This window comes from Macaca nemestrina, unplaced genomic scaffold, assembly GCF_043159975.1.
Source record: "Macaca nemestrina isolate mMacNem1 unplaced genomic scaffold, mMacNem.hap1 Scaffold_52, whole genome shotgun sequence".
Taxonomy (NCBI): Eukaryota; Metazoa; Chordata; class Mammalia; order Primates; family Cercopithecidae; genus Macaca; species Macaca nemestrina.
Window position 1 is genome coordinate 39,499 of NW_027257698.1, and position 18,210 is coordinate 57,708.

General features: G+C 50.8%; 1 protein-coding gene across 3 annotated transcripts in view; it reads left to right on the forward strand.

Moving 5' to 3' along the window:
- LOC139361485 (disco-interacting protein 2 homolog C-like) overlaps positions 1 to 18,210 on the forward strand; it is a 225,944-nt gene that overhangs the window by 36,741 nt on the left and 170,993 nt on the right. The window contains exon 1 of one of the 3 annotated variants that reach the window (XM_071090073.1): positions 10,518 to 12,088. The exons of 1 other annotated variant lie outside the window; for it this stretch is intronic. The gene's annotated coding sequence lies outside the window, so the exon portion shown is untranslated. Of the gene's footprint in view, positions 1 to 10,517; positions 12,089 to 18,210 lie in introns of those variants that run through there. One more of the 3 variants, XM_071090074.1, reaches the window with a different exon arrangement.

Genomic DNA, 18,210 nt, shown 5'->3' on the forward strand with positions numbered 1-18,210 from the left:
GGCCCCGTGGCTCAGGATGGGCCGAGGAAGGAGTGCGTGAGCAGTGGGCACTGGCCGGAGGCAGGGGAGGCGTGGCCACCTGTGGCTCGAACTCCCCCCATCCACTCTACCGCACCGCTGGGACGTGAACATTCTCGCCCTGGACGTTTTGTCTGAATGTTCAGTGCCCAGGCTCTTGGGTACACAGGCGGCCCCGGGTTTTATTTCAAAAGGGTGTCACGAACAGTGAAGTAACCCACGTGCCTAAGCTTTGATTGACATGAAGGAATGTAGAGGCTGCTGAAATCCTGGTCATTTTAGAACAAAGTATTTTATTAACAGTTTTCTAAAAGAAAGAAATCATTAAAAAATTGATCCCTGTTGAGGTAGAAGGATCTCGTCCTCATGCTCCTCGGTTCCTTCCAGAATCAGCTTCCAGTTCAGCTGCAGAACAGGTTCTGGTGGTGGCTGGAGCAGCCCAGGCACGTGCCGTCCGGTCTAAGTTCACACTGGTGTCCGTGTGGTCTCCAGTTATGGTGCGGGCCGTGGGGTCTGAGTTCACACCATTGCCCATGTGGTCTCCAGTTACGGTGCTGGCCATGGAGTCTGAGTTCACACTGGTGCCTGCGTGGTCTTCAGTTAGAGTGCTGGCCATTTGTGCCTTTCTGGGAAGTTAGAAGGAGGATCATTTCATCACGTCTCTGTCCTCCCACACCTGATCTATGCTGGGCCACCGTGAATTCTTCCTTTTAACTGTTTCTCTCATCACGGGCAACACTGGTGTTCTGTGGTCAATGTTTGCCATTTCTGAAAACGGATTCTGTGTTTCTTTATATAATCACCTGGTCTCTTTTACGAATTTCGCTTTTCTTTAAGAAAATCATCGTGCTTTTATCTCTTCAATGTCAACTCTGTTCCCTGACACAGGCTCTTACCAGCTCGAAAATTAAAAGTAATCTTTGATTATACTTAATACTTTCTAAAGTTTTCAAAAGTTTATCAGCATGTGGGTTACTGAACATTGACTGTTTATTTAATGGAAAATTAGATTCTAAGTAGAGTATTAGAGTGAAAATGATCTTTTGATTTTATTAAAATATTCAGGTAAAAATATTAAAATGCCTTCGCCAAACTTCATGCCTGTGTAGCGTGAAAACATTAAGCTGCTCTCTGCTCCCGGGAATGCATGAGTAGAGTATGTGTTTGGAAGCGTCATTCCAGTCTTAAGTTTTAGGTATTCTTAAAGGGGTTGGCTGGAGAAGTGACATTTAGCATTGAGTGAACGTTTGACAAAGATTTGTCTCGATATAAAAATAGTTAAAAACAATCTTTAGTGTTTCCTGTCAGGGTTCACCCATTAAAGAATGGTCTTGTAAAAAACTCATCGAGAGTGTCGGCGCCCAGAGGTGCTACCTTGCCCACAGTTGTGTCATCTGCTGTCACCAGGCGACACGCCCAGCGTTTAGCTGCACGTCAGATGTGGCCACGGGGCCACAGGACATCCCTGCGGACGGATGTTCTTATGCAGATTAATGAGGATGGAGACCGCTGCAGAACTGTAAGCCCCCCAGGGGCTGACGGAAGCCTGGGAATACCCGAGACACCAGAGTCGCTGCTGCCCTGGGTGGAAGGAAACCTGCCCTGGAAGATGGGAAATGCAATAAGGAGAAAGTACCAGGGTACATGATGCTGTGAAAACGGAGATGTTTTAATTAAATTAACAATTAAAATCATTTTAATTATGTGAATTATTTGAATTCATGTTAGTTCCTTTTAGGAAATTAATACTTAAAGCAAGTTTGTTTTCTGAATTGTTTGATTTAATTGAGTCAGCACAAGGGTTAGCATTGATATCTGACCCTCTTCCAGGGTTGGGGCAGAGGAGACAGGCCTCCCACCCGCTTTCCCCTGGAGCTCAGCCAGAATTTCCCATTGAGGAGCCCTCAGCTCCCTGAGAGCCAGGAGCTCTTGCGGAGAAGCCGCTGTCGGCATGCCACCCGCTTTGATGGCCCTGCTCTGCCATCCCTGCGCTCCAAGGGCCGGACCCTGCCGCTGCCTGTGCCAGACGGGTCTCAGGGAGGTGCCAGCCAGGGGTTATGCATGGCGGGGCCTGGGCATCGCTGTCCAGATTCCGTGGCTGCCGGTTTCATTCTCTCGCTGTTTGTCCCCCTAGCAAGACTCATGAGGTTCCTTGAGGACAAGACCCCCTCCTGCCACCTGGTCTGTTTCCTGAACGTTCTCTGCACGAGTACAGCCCCGGGATGCAGCCCTCGGGAATCAGGGTGTCGGCCATAGTAGGGCGGGTCGCTCTGCTGGGCACCATGATGGATGTTAACCGCTGTGCTTCACTTTGGGGACGTGTTTAAGTACAAAAGTAATTTTAAAATTTCACCGTTATTTCAAGACAGCTAAGAGCCTGTTAGCACAGAATCCCTGGTCTGAATGAAATCAAACGGTTCTTATTAATTATTCATGATGCCACGAATATGTAGCCTTATTTTTTATAATTGCCAGTCTGTATAATTAACCTTTCATTTGGTTAAAGTACTTAACACTAAGTAGAGCTGTAATTTCAACTGTTTATAAAGCATATGGAAGAATGTTTAAATGTTTAATTAGAACCACTTTTTTAAGTTTCATAGAGAATTTTTTTTCTTGTCAACGAGGGTCTTTAATTATTTAAACCAAAAGAGAAAAACAGACCAGAAAAGAAAAACAACTAGTAAAGCTCGGAACTGCGAAGGTGGCATCATTCCGTTAGTCTCGGATTTTGCTTCCTGGGTTTGTGACGTGGTCAGAGTCCTTGTCTTTGATTTCCTAACACAAGTTGTTAAAGTTGGAAGTGAGTGTGAAATTGAGTTAGTCTAGCTTTATTCTTTCACGGATGAGAAGTGAATTATCTTCAGCAAGGTGGGTGCAGGCGTGGTCCCCGGGGGTCACTGTGGTGAACAGGCCGCCCTTGTGGGGAGCCAAGTTCGTCATCACTGGGGCAGAGCCCAGGACACTTCCCCAGCTGGCCAGCCTCTTCCTAGAACCTCACACATTGCAAAGGATGGAGTCCAGATCTATACCGTGAAGAAACGAGGGTGGTTACAGAAAGCACCACGATCTCAGCTGAGTGGCTCTGAGCACCCCAACGTTGGGGCACCTCAGCATCCTGTGTGGCTCAGGCTGTGCCCAGCAGGGAGGCCGGCCCGATCGAGCTGCGGTCTCCACCCTGAGAGTGAGGGCTCCTTCCCCCAGCGCGAGTTAAAGCATCATGTGTCCACCTGTGCAGTGGCTGGTCCCAGTGGCCCTGGAGGGCTGAAACCCTGGGTCCCGCCACTGGTCCGGGGCATCCGTTTCCCCTTCCTGCAGTTCCTGTGTCTGTGTGTCCAGGGGGCTCCGATCCCTGTCTTAGGACCATGGCTGAGGGGTCAAGTTCACCCGCTTTGGAGCTGGCCCGGATCTTGGTTCTGTGGATCCTCGCTGTGTGGCTCTGGAGCAGTTCTGTCCTCAGGAGATGGATCCTCACAGCCGCCTCTTGGGGCCATGAGGAGAATTAATAGGACGACCCCCGGGTAGCTGCTCAAAGCCCTGTGCGGGGCCAGCCCTGTGTCTCCACCAGTTCCTTTGCTCTGTGCTCCCCCCCACTGTCACATCGCCAGCCTTTATTTCCTTTTCCTTGGACCCAGACAGCGAATGCTCCGCTGGTCTTGGCAGCCCCTTCTCTAGTCTATCCTCAAATCACTTCCTGACGGACAGCCATGACTAGCCATCGGCGTGACCAAAACCCCACAAAATAGAACCCAACTTTCCTATTAAGCTGTACAGAGCTGTCCCAGCCCCACTTCCCACAGGCTGGCCTCATTCACCATGGGATCCGTGGTTCTCACCTGGGGCTGGGGGTGCCCCTGGCATCTGGTGGGGAGTGTCAGGGATGTCCCTCCAGGCCCAGTACAGCCCCCCAGCCAGTGGCCGGCAGACAGCAGCACCCAACCTGATGTCCCTGTGGCTTCTGGTTCCCCGAGGCTGGCTGTGCTTTGCTGCCTCTACATGCTCTCAGACGTGTGCCCTCTCTCCACCTTCACTGGTTAGCAGTGTTCCATCCATTAGAGCTCAAAGCACTGCCTCCCGGCAATGCAGCCCCTTCTCCTGGCCTACCGTCTGCCTGTGCCCCACGGTCTGTACCGTGTCCTCACGGACCGATCAGAGCGAGGCTCCCAGGGATGGAAAGGTTCCTGCTTGTGTCTGCTTGTGTCTCTGTCCCGCCTTCTCTGGACCCGGCACCGTGGCCTTTGCCGACAGAGGTCTTGGGTTGATTGTCAGCGAAGCAGACAATCTATATGGCTCTAAATGGCTGTGAACATGCTTGATTGGGTTATTTTAAAAATAGTTGTATATGTAAACATTTGAGTGTGACACAGGTGGATTTTTGGGCTAATGGTCTTGTTCTTCAGGGAGTAACCACAGGCCCATGCACAAGGACCATTTCCAGCTGATTTATGGAACGCTGTTCTACCTGGTTAATTTTCAACGTTATCTCAGCCTGAGAGGTAGGTCAGCATGTGACGAAGTTCACTGGTTTGAATCCTAATCTGCTCCTTAGGAGCTGCACCTTCCATGCCTTCGTTTCTTCCTTGGTTAGGTAGGGAAGGTATGAGCTACCTCAGAGTTGTGAGTGAGGCCTGCATCGAGTGACCGCATTAAAGTGACAAGGACTGCACCCGGAGTGTTGATATTTAAAGACCTTTAAACATCGCGATGCTGCATTTTCGTACCCAGGTAAAACAGCAAAGTTCTTTCAGATGCAGACACAGACCCTCGGTGAGGTGGGGGGCTGATGGCAGGAGGTGGACCACCGACCCTGTAACGAGGGCGTGGTCTGTTCGAGGCTGAACGAAGTGCACATCATTGCATGTACCACGGAGGTCCCTCTCGTGAAGTCCTGGAAGGGTCCATGTGGCTGAGCCGTGTGGTCTGTCCATGACGTCTGGCAGGAGCAGAGCTTTCGGGTGCAGCTTTGCTCTTGTGCGCACAGCCCTCAACGGTCTCAAAAGTCTGAGGCTTAAAGCAGGCTTGGGGTTTCCTTACACCTCCTGGACATCTAATTTGCCTGGCAAACATGTTTTTCTTGGGTGTAAAGGTGAAGGAGTGGGTGATTCTGGTGAAAGTGTACTAATTACTGCACTTCTGGGTCAGTGGCGCTTGGGTGAAGACACTATCTGCCCTGGATGGACATCTCTGGGATGGTGAGAACCGGTGGCTGGATGTCGCGGGGTTGCCAAGAAGATGCCAATTTTTTCCTTTTTCCTGAGTAACAACACCCTACTTTGTTTAGGGAAGCAGCACACCCAGCTGAAAATCCAATTCTCTTGTACGGCGGAGCGGCTGGTGACACAGGTCCAGATGCTGGGATGCTGATGGGGGGTCCTGGAGTGGGAGGTGTCAGGAGGCTTTCCTGACCCACAGCAGCCCTGGGCCCTTGTCCGGCCTTCTTGCCCGGGGCATGACACCTGGAGGGAAAGCAGCTTCGGGGGCCCGAGGGCCAGAAGGCAGAGTCCTGGCGTGTGAGGCAGGCCTGGGCCAGGCTCCTCGGAGGATGTCACAGACCTGCTGCCCATGCAGGGACCACCCACCTCTGAGCCCCACGCAGATTTTCCTCCATAGCCGAGTGAAATCCTGGTACAGCGAGTGAGGCAGTCAGAGGCACCTTTTGTGGAAGGAGGACAAAGCTGGAGAGAAAGAGGTTTTCCTAAAGGCACAAGGCGCTGATTCTGCGTTAGGGATAATTCCTAGGAGTGTGGTTGCTGGTGGGTGGAAAACTGTAGCCAGAGAATAAGTGGGAATGGCACTTGCTGGTATTTAACTGATTCGTTCACGAATGGTCCGAACCGTTCCAGTGAAAAGAATATTTCGGACACAGAAGTTTTCATCCTGCCTGACAATGAGCATGACCGTGGGCTGTTCCATCCTTCCTGGGCGACAGTGAGAGGGTCTCAGGCCCTTCCGGCCCTGTGCTGGCATTTCCCCAGGGTGTGTGCCCCATCCTGAATAGGCTGGAATGCCTCTGGGTGCAGCTGAGCCTCTTGAAAAGGGAAGAGACATGTGATGTGCTCTGGCTGAACAGGAAAACGAGGGAGGATAGGGAGAGGGGCCTGGAGGTGAGGAGGATGGTGAGCAACACTGGGGACAGAGGAAGTAGGGTAACACCAGGGACAGGGGGACGGAGGGTAACGCCGGGGACAGGGGATGGAGGGTAACACCACTTCTCCAGGTGCCTTTGGGGGATGCTGCCGCCTCTCGCACCCCAGAGTGAAGTCAACAGGATTCTGTCCCGAGGAGCCCCAGAGCCTGGCAGCTGGGATTGTCGCAGTATGAACCACTGTTCACTAGCTCTGCACCCTGGGACAGGCTCCCTGGTGTTTCCACCCTGGTTTCCCATCTGGACAGTGGGACCCTGAGTGTCCCCGTCCCAGCTGCGCCCAGAGCCCTGGACTCCAGCGTGTCGTCGGCACTCATTAGCGTTTCTTTTGTTGTGGTCCGTGGACGAAGTGGCTCTCTCTTTGTGTGTTCACAGCCCTCCTGCTCACTTTACCTTCTGGGAACACTTTTTACATAGCTTCGTATGTGGGGAGGACTCGAGTGATTAATGGAATGTTTCATCAGGTGCAGTTCTTCTGTTTCTCAGTTTTGACACAACATTTGGTGAAATTTCCAGGGACTCCTGTGGTCAGCCTCACGGTTTCACTCTGTCGCTTTCTAATGCAGTATTCTTTGGGAGTCTTTTCAATTAAGCGCCATCATTTAAAAATAAGTTTTATAATATGCAGTTTCAGGTTAATTCTTTACCTTTGTGTCTCAGGCAGTAGCTACCTACCTGTGAGTAGTCACAAAGGTTCATGCAGTTTTCTCTAGCTGTCCCTAGCTCGTAGCTCAGCAGGTCCCTTCAGATGAGTCAGCCAGCTGTGTACCTGCATGTTCAGGATACTTGTCAGGGGCCTTCCTCAGAGCAAGACCGACGCTCACCTCATCCTTGGGACTTTGGAGCCCGCCCTGGAGAGACTCCAGCCACGTCCAAAGGGGCCGTCCGGGTCCCACAGGCTGGTGGGAGTGACTTCTGAGCCACTCCAGACCACACTTTGTGTTCCTACACCCCACAAAGCCACTTAAAGTGCCATGTTCTGGTGCTGTGTGCCTCACCAGTGTGCCACACAAGCCTGCACGGGGATCTGAGCGGGCGCTGCCTTCCTCAGGCTATGCTGGAGTTTTGGGGCAACTGGAGCACTCCTGGCTGTGATTCTCGCCACTCTCTGGGCTTCCCTAGAGGGTCTCACCTGCAGCGTGAGGACCACATCGGCAGCCACTGAGGAGTCGTCAGGTGCAGCGTTGGTCCCACTCAGTCCTTCTTGACTTTGGTGAGAGAGTAGACAGCAAAACTTCAGCTGGGAGCCCCAGGCCTTCTCTGCTTGGGGCCCTGGGACTGACATAGCACAGATCCTGCCATCCACGTGCTGGGGGCCCCGCCGTGCGGCTCCCTCCTCTGGTCAGGGGCTGCACCCTTGGGCTGTGCAGCTCCTGGTTCTCACACTCAGGGGCCCAGGGAGGGTGGTGGATGAAGAGAGAAGGAGAAGGGTGGCAGTTTGAGCCCAATTGTGTTGGCTTCATCTTCCGCCTCTTGTCCCTAAGTACATTGGCAAAGTTTTCCAGGTGAAAACTCAGAAGGGATTTTTAATGACTGGAATCTGTGAATTCCATGGAAGCCACGTCTGTCCACCTCTTTCACCCACCTCATTTCTCCCCGTTGGGGCTGATTTTGGCAGCGTTCATAGGGGCAGGGACGGAAGGGGTGGGGGCCAGCCGTCGGCCCTGTGTCCCTCCCTTCCTCCCCTCAGCGCCACAGCATTTCGGTGTCATCCCCTTCCGTGCACGCGTCCTCATGAAAACCAAGTGCGGCTGGAGGGAGATGCCTGCGCCCACTCCCGTGACCTTCCCGGCCAGCCTGGCTGCAGCGGCCCCTCGGCAGGCATCTTTCTGGTGCTGCCTCCGTGCCCCTCCCATCACCTGATGCTCGTGTTCCTGAATCTTCACGCCTGTGCTCTGTGCAGCCACCTCACGGGCTCCCTGGGAAGGAAGACAGTGTCTCACGCCGGTCAGAATGCTCTTCTCTGTCCACTGAATAGTCCAACACAGAATCATTCCTCTGTGATTATTTGTGCTTTGTTATGTAGAACTGGAATAAAGAAAAAGTGAATTTAGACATTACAGCCATCAGGTTGAAGCTTAGTAATTGCATTAGGGAATTAAATGGAAACATTTGAGCTTCTCGAGTTCTAATTCCACATCTTCGTATCCCCATCACCCCATACCCAGTGTCTAACAGAGCTCTTGGTCTAGGAGTTTCTTGATAAATGCTTACTGAATTGAACTGGACTGAGCTTAACATTCCCACCCAGAGTTAGAAGCCAGTCCCTGAATAAATTGCATTTAGAATATGAGTTTGACGTTACTGTGGTAAGGGGTATCCTACACATCATAATTCCTAGTCAATATCGGGTATTTAGTCAAATAGACTCAAGTATAGAGAAGCATAGGCCCATCTGGCAAAAGGGCAAGGCACGCTGCTTTAGGTCCAGGTCCCCAATATCAACTATGAAAATAAAACGTCAACTCCAATGACAGCCCTGTCCTCAGCTGGTCACTGTTTATGCTAACAATTATAAACAGCTTGAACTTGCTGTCCTGAGAGGCAACACACCCTCCATTCTCTCTGCAGTGTAGCTGCCTTGGTGGATGGAACATGCCCCTCCTCCCTCCCTCTCCCTATCCCTCCCTCCCCCCTCCTCTCTCCCTCCCTCTCCCCTCCTCTCTCCCTCCTTCCCCCCTCCTTCTTCCTATCTTCTCTCACCTTTCTCCCCCCACCTTCTCTCCTGGACAAGGGGCAGAAGAAAGGAGACCTCCGGAATCTTCTGCTTCATCCAAGCAGCTTGGGGGCAGCATCAACAGCTGCAATTTGGCTGCCCCAGCAGGTGCCTCAGGGCAGCCTTTCTAATGGGAATCCTGGAATCATGTCTTTCCTTAATGTGTCCTAAAGGCTGGAGGACATGAAGTGAAACAATGCTCCATGCTCAGTCCTGTGATTTTGTGTAATTATTGGACTTACTTTGAAATTAAACTAAATGATACCCAAGGTAGAGCATGAAAAAAAAGAAAAAACAGGCTATGGTGTTTGAAAAACAAACAAAACCGTTTGGTTTGTTGGTTTGTTCTTAGACCTTCACAGGCTCCTAGGTCACACGTTTCAGTTTCTTAGCAAGTGGCATTCTCTGCAGAAGCTGTGTCAGTCTGTTTGATGATGTCAGCCACAGCAGAAAGAAGCACTCCGTAGGCCCCGTGCTCAGCACCTTGGCGTGAGCTCCTGCCATCTTCTGTTCATGCTCATCACAGCTCTGTGCAGTGGGCATCCTCCTGATCCCTGTGGGAGGATGGAGGATGGAGGCGGAAGGGTGAGTGATGGCAGGATCACATGAGGGGTCTCTCCCGAGGTAGGGAGGGGAACTGGCCCAGGACCTTAGTGCCCATCGCATCCTTCTTCCTCCTCCTCTGCCTCTCTGTGACTGTTTGACTCAGGCTGCAGGGACAGACATGAGTATGTGCAGAGCCTGTGTGCATCCCTGGGAATGTGTACTCATATTGGCAGGGAGGGATGTGAGTGTGTACAGAGCGTGTGTGCACACCTTGGCGGTGTATGCCGGCGTTGGCAGGGACAGATGTGAGCGCGTATGGAATGTGTGTGCACACCTTGGGGATGTGTGCTGGCATTGGCAGGGACAGATGTGTACAGAGCGTGTGTGCACACCTCGGGGTGTATGCTGTTGTTGGCATGGACAGACGTGAGCGTGTACAGAGCGTGTGTGCACACCTGGGGGTGTGTGCTGGTGTTGATAGGGACAGATGTGTACAGAGCGTGTGTGCACACCTGGGGGTGTGTGCTTATGATGTTTTGTAACCGGCAAATACGTGGCCTGTTGCATCGGGCGGCCCTGCGCCCATGCTGAGCCCGTCATTGGCCCTCGGGTTGGGGTCTCCATCTGCCCAGACAGCACTCGAGTGGCTTGAGGTTTCAGATTCTTCCTCTACGGATACTTGGGCCTCCTCAGGACCAAACATCAGAACCAGCCAACTGCAAACTACAAGAACGTTCAAATGCATCTTCAGTAGGAAAAACAAAAGCAATTGGAAAAATTTTCCAACGTGACCCCGTGGTTAAGCCGTTAGATACTCCAGCCAACAGATTGAGTCACTTTAAAATTCACACCAATTAAAATGGTTGTGAGAGTTGCAGAGCTTTACCGCTAAACCTTGAAATAATTGAAGCATTCTGCTCCACTTGCTTACAAACTAGAGTTGGGGATACCTTTCAGTCCAAAGTAGCAACCTTCTAAATCCAGCTTAGATGCGAGGCTCCCACTGACACAGGAAGAGACAGTGGCCCTTGATTATTCTCCTGTGTTCAGATACTGTGTCATTTCTTTTTTTCTTTTTTTTTTTTTTTTTTTTTTTGTATCCTGATCATCACTTCTGCTTTTCCAATTCAAACTAAAGGGAGTTTAGTTCTGTTTTGGAGAAGCTGTGGTTAGTGGTTTCTTTTCATGGTTTGCTTAATCTCTTAAGTCTGGTGCTTACATTACCCAAATAGACTTTTCTTTAGTACGACAGTGCCATAACCCAGGGCTTCTCCCTCCATATCTTCTCCCCAGGAGGCTCCCTAGGAATGGGTGCTGGAGATCCAGCCCCTCTCCATGTGCCGTTTTCTTTGAGTCCAAGGTAGCTTTGGCTCAGAGAAGAAAAGAGGCCTCCGGGTTAGGTGCCTCTGACTGCTTGCTTGTGAAATGTTTAATGATAAGGCGACTTCCAAACTAATTTACACATTGATAGTTGTAGCTTGAAGTATCACCGCAGTCATAAGAACAAGAAACACTCCCATAAAGTAGATAAGCAGAAAAAAGCCATAGAAGTTTAATAAAGCGCAAATAAAATGGTGTTGTAAGAATGTCCAGTGGGAAATGCTCTCAGTCCAGCCAGATCCAGCTGTGGCGTCAGTCCAGCTGTGGCGTCCTCCTGTAAAAACATTCAGCCACGTGTGGCCCTGATCGCAATCACTACTCTGAATTGTGATCCAGAATGTTGTTGGGGGCCGATGCCGGGACTGTTCCAGCAGTTGAGTCTGATTGGGCGTCACGGTGGTGATGTGCTTAGCGCGGCCAGCTGGGCTGAGTGGTGGCCACCCGTGCACTCGCCACGTGCAGCCGTTATTCTGGTGATGGGGTTGCATGCGGCGCGGCTTGTCCACCTGGGCAATTAAAGTACTGGGAACCCAACCGCGGGCGGGTGCCTCCCGACATGGGAGCTGTCTTTTTTATCCAGGGCCCTGTGGCGCTGCAGACCCCTGCCGCCAGTCTGAGCTCACAAGGAGGTACCGGAGGGCTCTGCTGGGGCATGGAGGTCCCTGAGCAGGTGGTCACTTATTGCTTGTGGAGTGGTCCATGGCCTGTGAGTTTATTCTCGGGGTTTGTGTGGGCGAGGTTAACCAGTTCACAGCTGGGCACTTACCCCTTACACAGGTGACACTAGTTAAAGTGGAATCTATATTAGCTCACACGGGAGTGTGTGAGGAGCTGGGAGGGTGGGGAGGCTTGGCCCTAGCACTAGATCCCGGTCTCCTGACGTTTCTGCGTCTTCCAGTTGAGGGGCCGTCAGAGCCGCTGTGGGTCCTGAAGACAGGGGGTGCCATATGGACCAGGGGATGCAGAAGCCTCTAGAGGCTGCGGGAGGCAAGGAGACGGTCGCTTCCCCAGAGCCAGCCCTGCCGCCACTTCGACGTTAGATGGTGGGACCTGTTTTGGACTCCAGCTTCCAGAAATGTGAGAAAATAAGTCAGTGTTTAGGGCGCTAAATTTGGGGTGATTTAGTGGAGAAATAGAAAACTAGCCCACAAAGGTGCACGCATTGAAATGTGCTCTGTCCAGGTGTTCACAGTGGTGTGAGGGGGATGGCATCGGGGTTCTGGGAACTCTGCAGTTTTACTGAAGGAAGGGGGCTCGCCACGCCTTTCCTCATATAACTGAAGGTATGTATGCCTGCCACACTGCCCAGGAGACAGGGACTAGAATTCTGACTTTATTTCTTATGGGAACCAAGCCACAGTCAGAACACGGTGAGGGCCGAGACGAGCTTCCTACAGCCTGAACTGGGAAGAGGAATCGCAAGTAGTTTGTGTTTTTCTACACAGACCTGTCCTTTTCAGGTTTTGTTAAGTTTTGGAAAAAGGGAGAAGCCAGGCACACCTCGGCGAGGGACAGTGTTTCTGGAGGTGGTGCGGCTTCAGCCTGAACGTGGCCGTGTGGTTGGGAGGCTCAGAAACTGCCCTCCAAGGGCACTCATCTATTCCTTATTGCAGTAATACCTTGTTTACAGAAATCCACAGAAATTACAGTGCGGGAGGCTTCTGGTCTGGATGGGTTTGGACCGAGGTCACGGGGTGTTGTCCCAAGTGCTAATCCTGATCTGGCAGAGGCTCTGTTCCCAAACAATTATTCCACAGTTTCAGAGCCTATATCTGAGTGATAGTCTTTTAACTTTGTTGCATAAAAGGAAACAAAGTATGTCTTGAGGGTCCAAAAATCCATGTGGTAATCATGGCTGTAAACTCATACCTGGGGCTTTGGGATGGAGTGAAAACCACCGTCACCTGGCGTGGACGCTGCGTGGTATTTTTAGCGTGGCGGCCTGCTCGTGCCTTGAACTCTATCTGCAGTGTGAGCAACAGCTGTGCATTTGAGAAATGTGGACAGGTCAGCTTGCTCCTCCAGGGGCCTGCAGGCATCCGGGTGAGGGGCCTGGGATGAGGCCACATCAGTGGGAAGGAGCTTGGTTGTGTCAGCAGATCTGTCTGTCTCTACAGGCCCGCAAGCCAGCCAGAACCCAGTTTTCCTTTGGTCATCTAATGCCAGAAAAAACCTGTTTCTTAGAGATTCTCATAATTTATATTAATGAACCGTTTGACCGTACCTAAAATGTTATAAATGCATGAGGCTTTACAACTTGGCAGATGTGTAACTCACATGTCGTTGTATCAAACTGTTGAAGATATTTGTTTCACTTGAAGGTTTTTAACATTTTATGTGCAAAGCAAATGCCAGTAGCATTTTGAAGGAGTATTTTGGAATTTTAAACACAGTGGGATAGTGCTGGGTCTCTGGGATACTGGTGAGGTGGACGTGACCTCAAGCTCTTGTAGCTTGCAAGCAGGATTGTTAAATTGTCACAAGTGCAGTGCTGGAAAGTCAAAGTGGATTTCTGTAAATGAGGTATTAGTGCAATAAGGAACAGATGAGTGCCCGTGGAGGGCGGTTTCTGAGCCTCCCAGACACCCCAGGAGGAAGCGGGGGACGGGGGCAGTTACCCACCAGAACCTGGACGGTGAAGCTGGGTTTGCTGGTGGCCCTGCTTGGCAGGTCATTACATGCAATAAGAAACAGGTGAGTGCCCTTGAGAGCGGTTTCTCGGCCCCCTTCAGAACCGCAAGTGGAAGACGCTCCAAGGTGGGGGGTGGGGGTTTGGTTAATCCACAGGAGCCTGGATGGTGGAGCTGGGTTTGCTGGTGGTCCTGTGTGGCATGTCATTACATGCAATAAGGAACAGGTGACTGCCCTTGAGGGCGGTTTCTCGGCCTGCTTCGGAACTGCAAGTGGAAGACGCCCCAAAGTGAGGGGGGCTGGTGGTCGGTTATCTAGTGGGGCCAGATTTGCTGGTGGCCGCTGCGTGGCAGGTCACTGCGTGGAGCGATGGGAGGTGAGTGGAGTGGGAATAGAGGATGCACCCTCCACAGCTACTGCTGGGAGTTGGCTGTGGTAGCAGAAGGGGCATAGAGGGATTCCCATCAGGGGCAACACGACTGGGGTCCCACGTGTGGTGGATGCCGAGGTGTGGCTATATGTAATCTCAGTCTGCACAGCCGTCCTGGTGAGTGGGTTCAGTTACCTTCCCATCTCACATTTGAGAAATCTCGGGGGCTCACATCACAGCTAGGTGGGTTGGAAGTAATGTCTCAGGCAGGACGTTGGCCCCAGAGCCCAGATCTTACCCGCCCCCGCTCTTTTCAGTCCACCAAGCTTGTAGAGAGGGTTGTGTGGTGGTGGGTGGCGGCTGAGAAACCAACACAGTAGAAGGCGGAGAGGAACTAAACCAGGCAGGAGACACAGGCAGTGCTTGGGAGGTCTGCACGGGGTGTGGGTGTGGGAGACACCTCTGGGCCAGTGAACCCCGTTCTGTGCTCCTGGCTTGCCCAACCTTGGCCCTCAGCCACATGCTGCGTGCTTTAGGTGAAATCTCAGTCGCTCGTGTGGTGCGGGCATCTTTTCTCCCTGGCTTTGCCTCTCTTTAAATCACGGAGTCTCAGTGGGGATGACGGGGCGGATGGTTGTCCGTGGAATTTGCCCTCCACCTCCCCATCCTTGTCCTGTCCTGTCTGGCCTGTTACCTGAATCTGTGTCTCTTCAGAGCCTGCAAATGAGTGGAGGCCACGACAGCCTCTCGCTGACCGACCTCTCAAACTTTTATTCATCAGAATAGTGTTAAATGCCGATTCCTAGGCACCCCCCTTGGACTCTACGCCTGCCTAGCATGGGTACTTTGGGGGAAGGTACAGAGGATTGCTGGGCTGTTCCAGGGGGGAATTTGCATTGTTGAATGTCTATTGTGTTCCTTCCAGCACTCTACTTTCCACGCACACGTGGCATTAAACCTGGAAGACCTCTGGGTGCTGTGCTGGTGAGGAAGCCCCGGCTGGACGAGGGGCTGCTGGGGCTCGGACTTGATTCCTGGGCTGGGGGCTGCGGGCTGCGGGCTTATTCTCTTCAGTGGGTCTGCTGATGGGATGCCCTGAGAAGTCCTGCTGTGCACTCAGGGGAAGGTGCAGAGACAGGCTCAGAAAAGACAGACCATGGATTTAAAAATTCCTACTGGAAAATCTTTTATGAGCAAAGTAATTTGCATCTAACTGAAGACAATCATTGCTTGAATAATTGGTTTGTTTACAAAGTTGGTCCTATGAACAGATTAAAGTTTTCATTCATGCCTTATCTATAATGTGAATAGGAGCTATTACCGCAACTTAAATTAGCTTTAAATTTCGTATCAGATTGCAGTCCAGATTACAAACGGCTGCTTGATAATCTAATTGATAAAACGGAGGAATTTAGTGCTTGGAACCCAGAGTGAAGGGAACAGAATTGCTTTGGTTTCTCAAAAGGGTGTTGACTGAGTGGTGACCTGGGGTGAAGAGAAGTGGCTAGAGTCATTACACTCGAGGAGATGATCTGCCCCCGCCTTTCTCAGCTGTCTTCTGGACAAAACAAAGGGTGATAAATGGAAAAAATTCAGCACTGAGTTCGTCTATGCCCTGAGCTTCTCATACAGTCATTAATGGGCTGTATCTGTGAAGCCTCCATACAGGCACAAAGGAATTAGGCTAGAGTAAGGCGGCCGGCGACCTCTGGCGTCTGGACCGCGTGTCACTTCCTAAAGCCCTTTTGGGTGAAATGACAGTGGCAATGTCGTTGTTCGGAGGAGTGTAATCTCACGTATGAGATGCAGATTTTAAATGATGCAGATTTTAAACACCAAAGTCAGGAAGCTTGGTGGGAGTGGCTGTCTTCCAAGTGGTTTTCTGTGCAGCCATGGATGAGGCGTGGATGTGTCATCTGTTGGTGAGATCCACTGGTGAAGGGGCTAAGCAAACCATGGAGGTCGGGGGGGTGAAGCTGCATCTCTTCTGGCATCCCAAGTAAATACCTGGGATCCCATCTCCAGCCTTTCAAAGGACACAGACGAATATAAAATGCAGATGGGAGAGTTCATAATTTGGGCATCTCTGTTCTTTTGAAATCAAAGTGCAAAGAAAAAGTTTTGCCTTGAGGTCTTAACCCATACTTGTTTTTCTCCTGAGGTTTTAAGATTTTCTTAACTGCTTTTCTCTCCCCCAATCCTTGAGGAAGTTCTATCTTCATATCTTCTTAAAAGGTATGGTTAAAAGATATGGTTAAATTCAACACTGAAATATAAAAACATGCTTTCATATTTTTCTTGAAACTGATGTATCTGACATTGGTGAAGAACTAACTGGGAGTATTGGTTTATTTTTATTTTTTTGAGACAGTCTTGCTGTGTTGCCCAGGCTGGAATGCAGTGGCACGATCTTGGCTCACTGCAGCCTCACCTCTTGGTTCACGCCATTCTCCTGCCTCAGCCTCCTGAGTAGCTGGGATTATAAGTGCCTGCCACCATGGCTGGTTCATTTTTGTATTAGTAGAGACGGGGTTTCAACATGTTGGCCAGGCTGGTCTTGAACTCCTGACCTCAGGTGATTCGCTCACCTTGGCCTCCCAAAGTGCTGGGATTACAGGCAAGAGCCACCACACTCGGCCTGGGATATTCTTGATTATAATTGTAACATATCCCTTTAATAAAAACAAAACAGAACAACAACAACAACAAAACAGCTGTCTGAAAAGTCTCGAAATTAAAGAGCTCACTTGGACAGGGATTTGGACACCAGTTGAATGGCCCAGCACACCATAGTTACATGGGCCACTCGGCCTGTTAGGTCCTTAGGGTATTTGAAGTCATATGGATATTTGCATTTCTGCCTCTGGATATCGTGTTAGTATTCGGCTAGTGTTTGAGGGCCAGGCTCAGATCCGGGAAAACAAGAGCCCCTGCCCTCACGGCACTTCTCTTCCATGTGTGTGTGTTAGGAAAATAGAAAGCATAAGATATTTTTTTCAATGAGCTGGGAAGATGGAAAAACAAGCTTAAGATGTTTACTTGTTCAGAAGAAGGGAAGTGCAAGGAACACTCAGCTTTGTTGCTGCTGAAGGAGGCCCCTGGTGGAGGCTGTTTCAGAGGTGGGGTTTCTCTGAGAAAGGTGGTAAGAGGCCAATAGGATGCCCCATCTGGTTTGCCAGAGATGGGGAAAGTTAGTATCCCCAAAACAGCTTCAGCATTCTGGCAAAGCTTTGGAAAACCAGCTACGGTGTAGGACCTTGTTGGCCGCTGGGTAGAAGGAAAACATTGCTGGTCCTGAGGACTGTACTGTTGTTCCACTGCTATAAAGAACTATCTGAGGCTGGGTAATAAGGAAAAAAAATGTTTAATCGGCATACAGTTCTGTGGGTTGTACAGGCTTCTACATCTGGGGAAACTTACAATCAGAGTGGAAGGTGAAGGGGAGGCCGGCATGTCTTCACATGGCTGGAAGGGGAGAGAGAGTGAATGGGAAGGTGCCATGCACCTCCAAACAACCAGATCTCAGGAGAACTATCATGAGGACAGCACTTGGGGGATTGTGCTAAACCATTAGAAACCACCCCCATGAGTCAATCACCTCCCACCAGGGCTCACCTCCAACATAGGGTTAGAGTTCAGCATGAGATTTGGGTGGGGACACACAGCCACACAATGTCAGGCTTCCCATTCTTCTCCTGCACGTGCTTCGCAAATGGTTCTGTCATTGGTTTTTGTTTCTGTTGATACATAATATACGTACATATTTTCAGAGTGCATGTGATACCTTGATTCACCCCTATATTGATGAAATCTGTGTACTTGGGATGTCTTTCACTTTAAATAGTTTCTTTTCCTTGTGCTGGTTATGTTAAGTTATTCTCTCCTAGCTGTTTTGAAATACACAGTAGATGACCCACTGCCATCCCCCTGCTGATTTATCAATAGTAGGTCTCGTGTTCCCATTAGGCTGTGTGTTTGTGCACATTACCAGCCTCTGCCCATCCTGCTTATGAGTGGGCTCTGCTGGGCCCTGTTGACCACCTACTTTTGGCCTCCATGAGATCTGCTCTCAGCTCCTGCTTATGCGCCGTTTCCTTGCTTGACTCGTTTGCTTAACGTAATGTCCTCCAACTCCATCCATGCTGCCGCGGATGACAGGGCTCTCCGCTGTGTGGTGGAGTATTGCTCCTGTGTGTGTTCGGGCCACGTTCCCTTCATCCCCTGTTGGCGGGCACTCAGGTGATTCCAGACTTTGGCTACTGTGGATGGAAGCTGAGAGCAGTCACTGGCTTTATACTCGGGGGACGTGAGCCACTTTGATGTTCTCAAGCAGCCTATCCCCAAAGCCCTCCGTAGAATGCCGCATTCGTTTGTACTCATGGCTTCTTCCACTAGGATGAACAG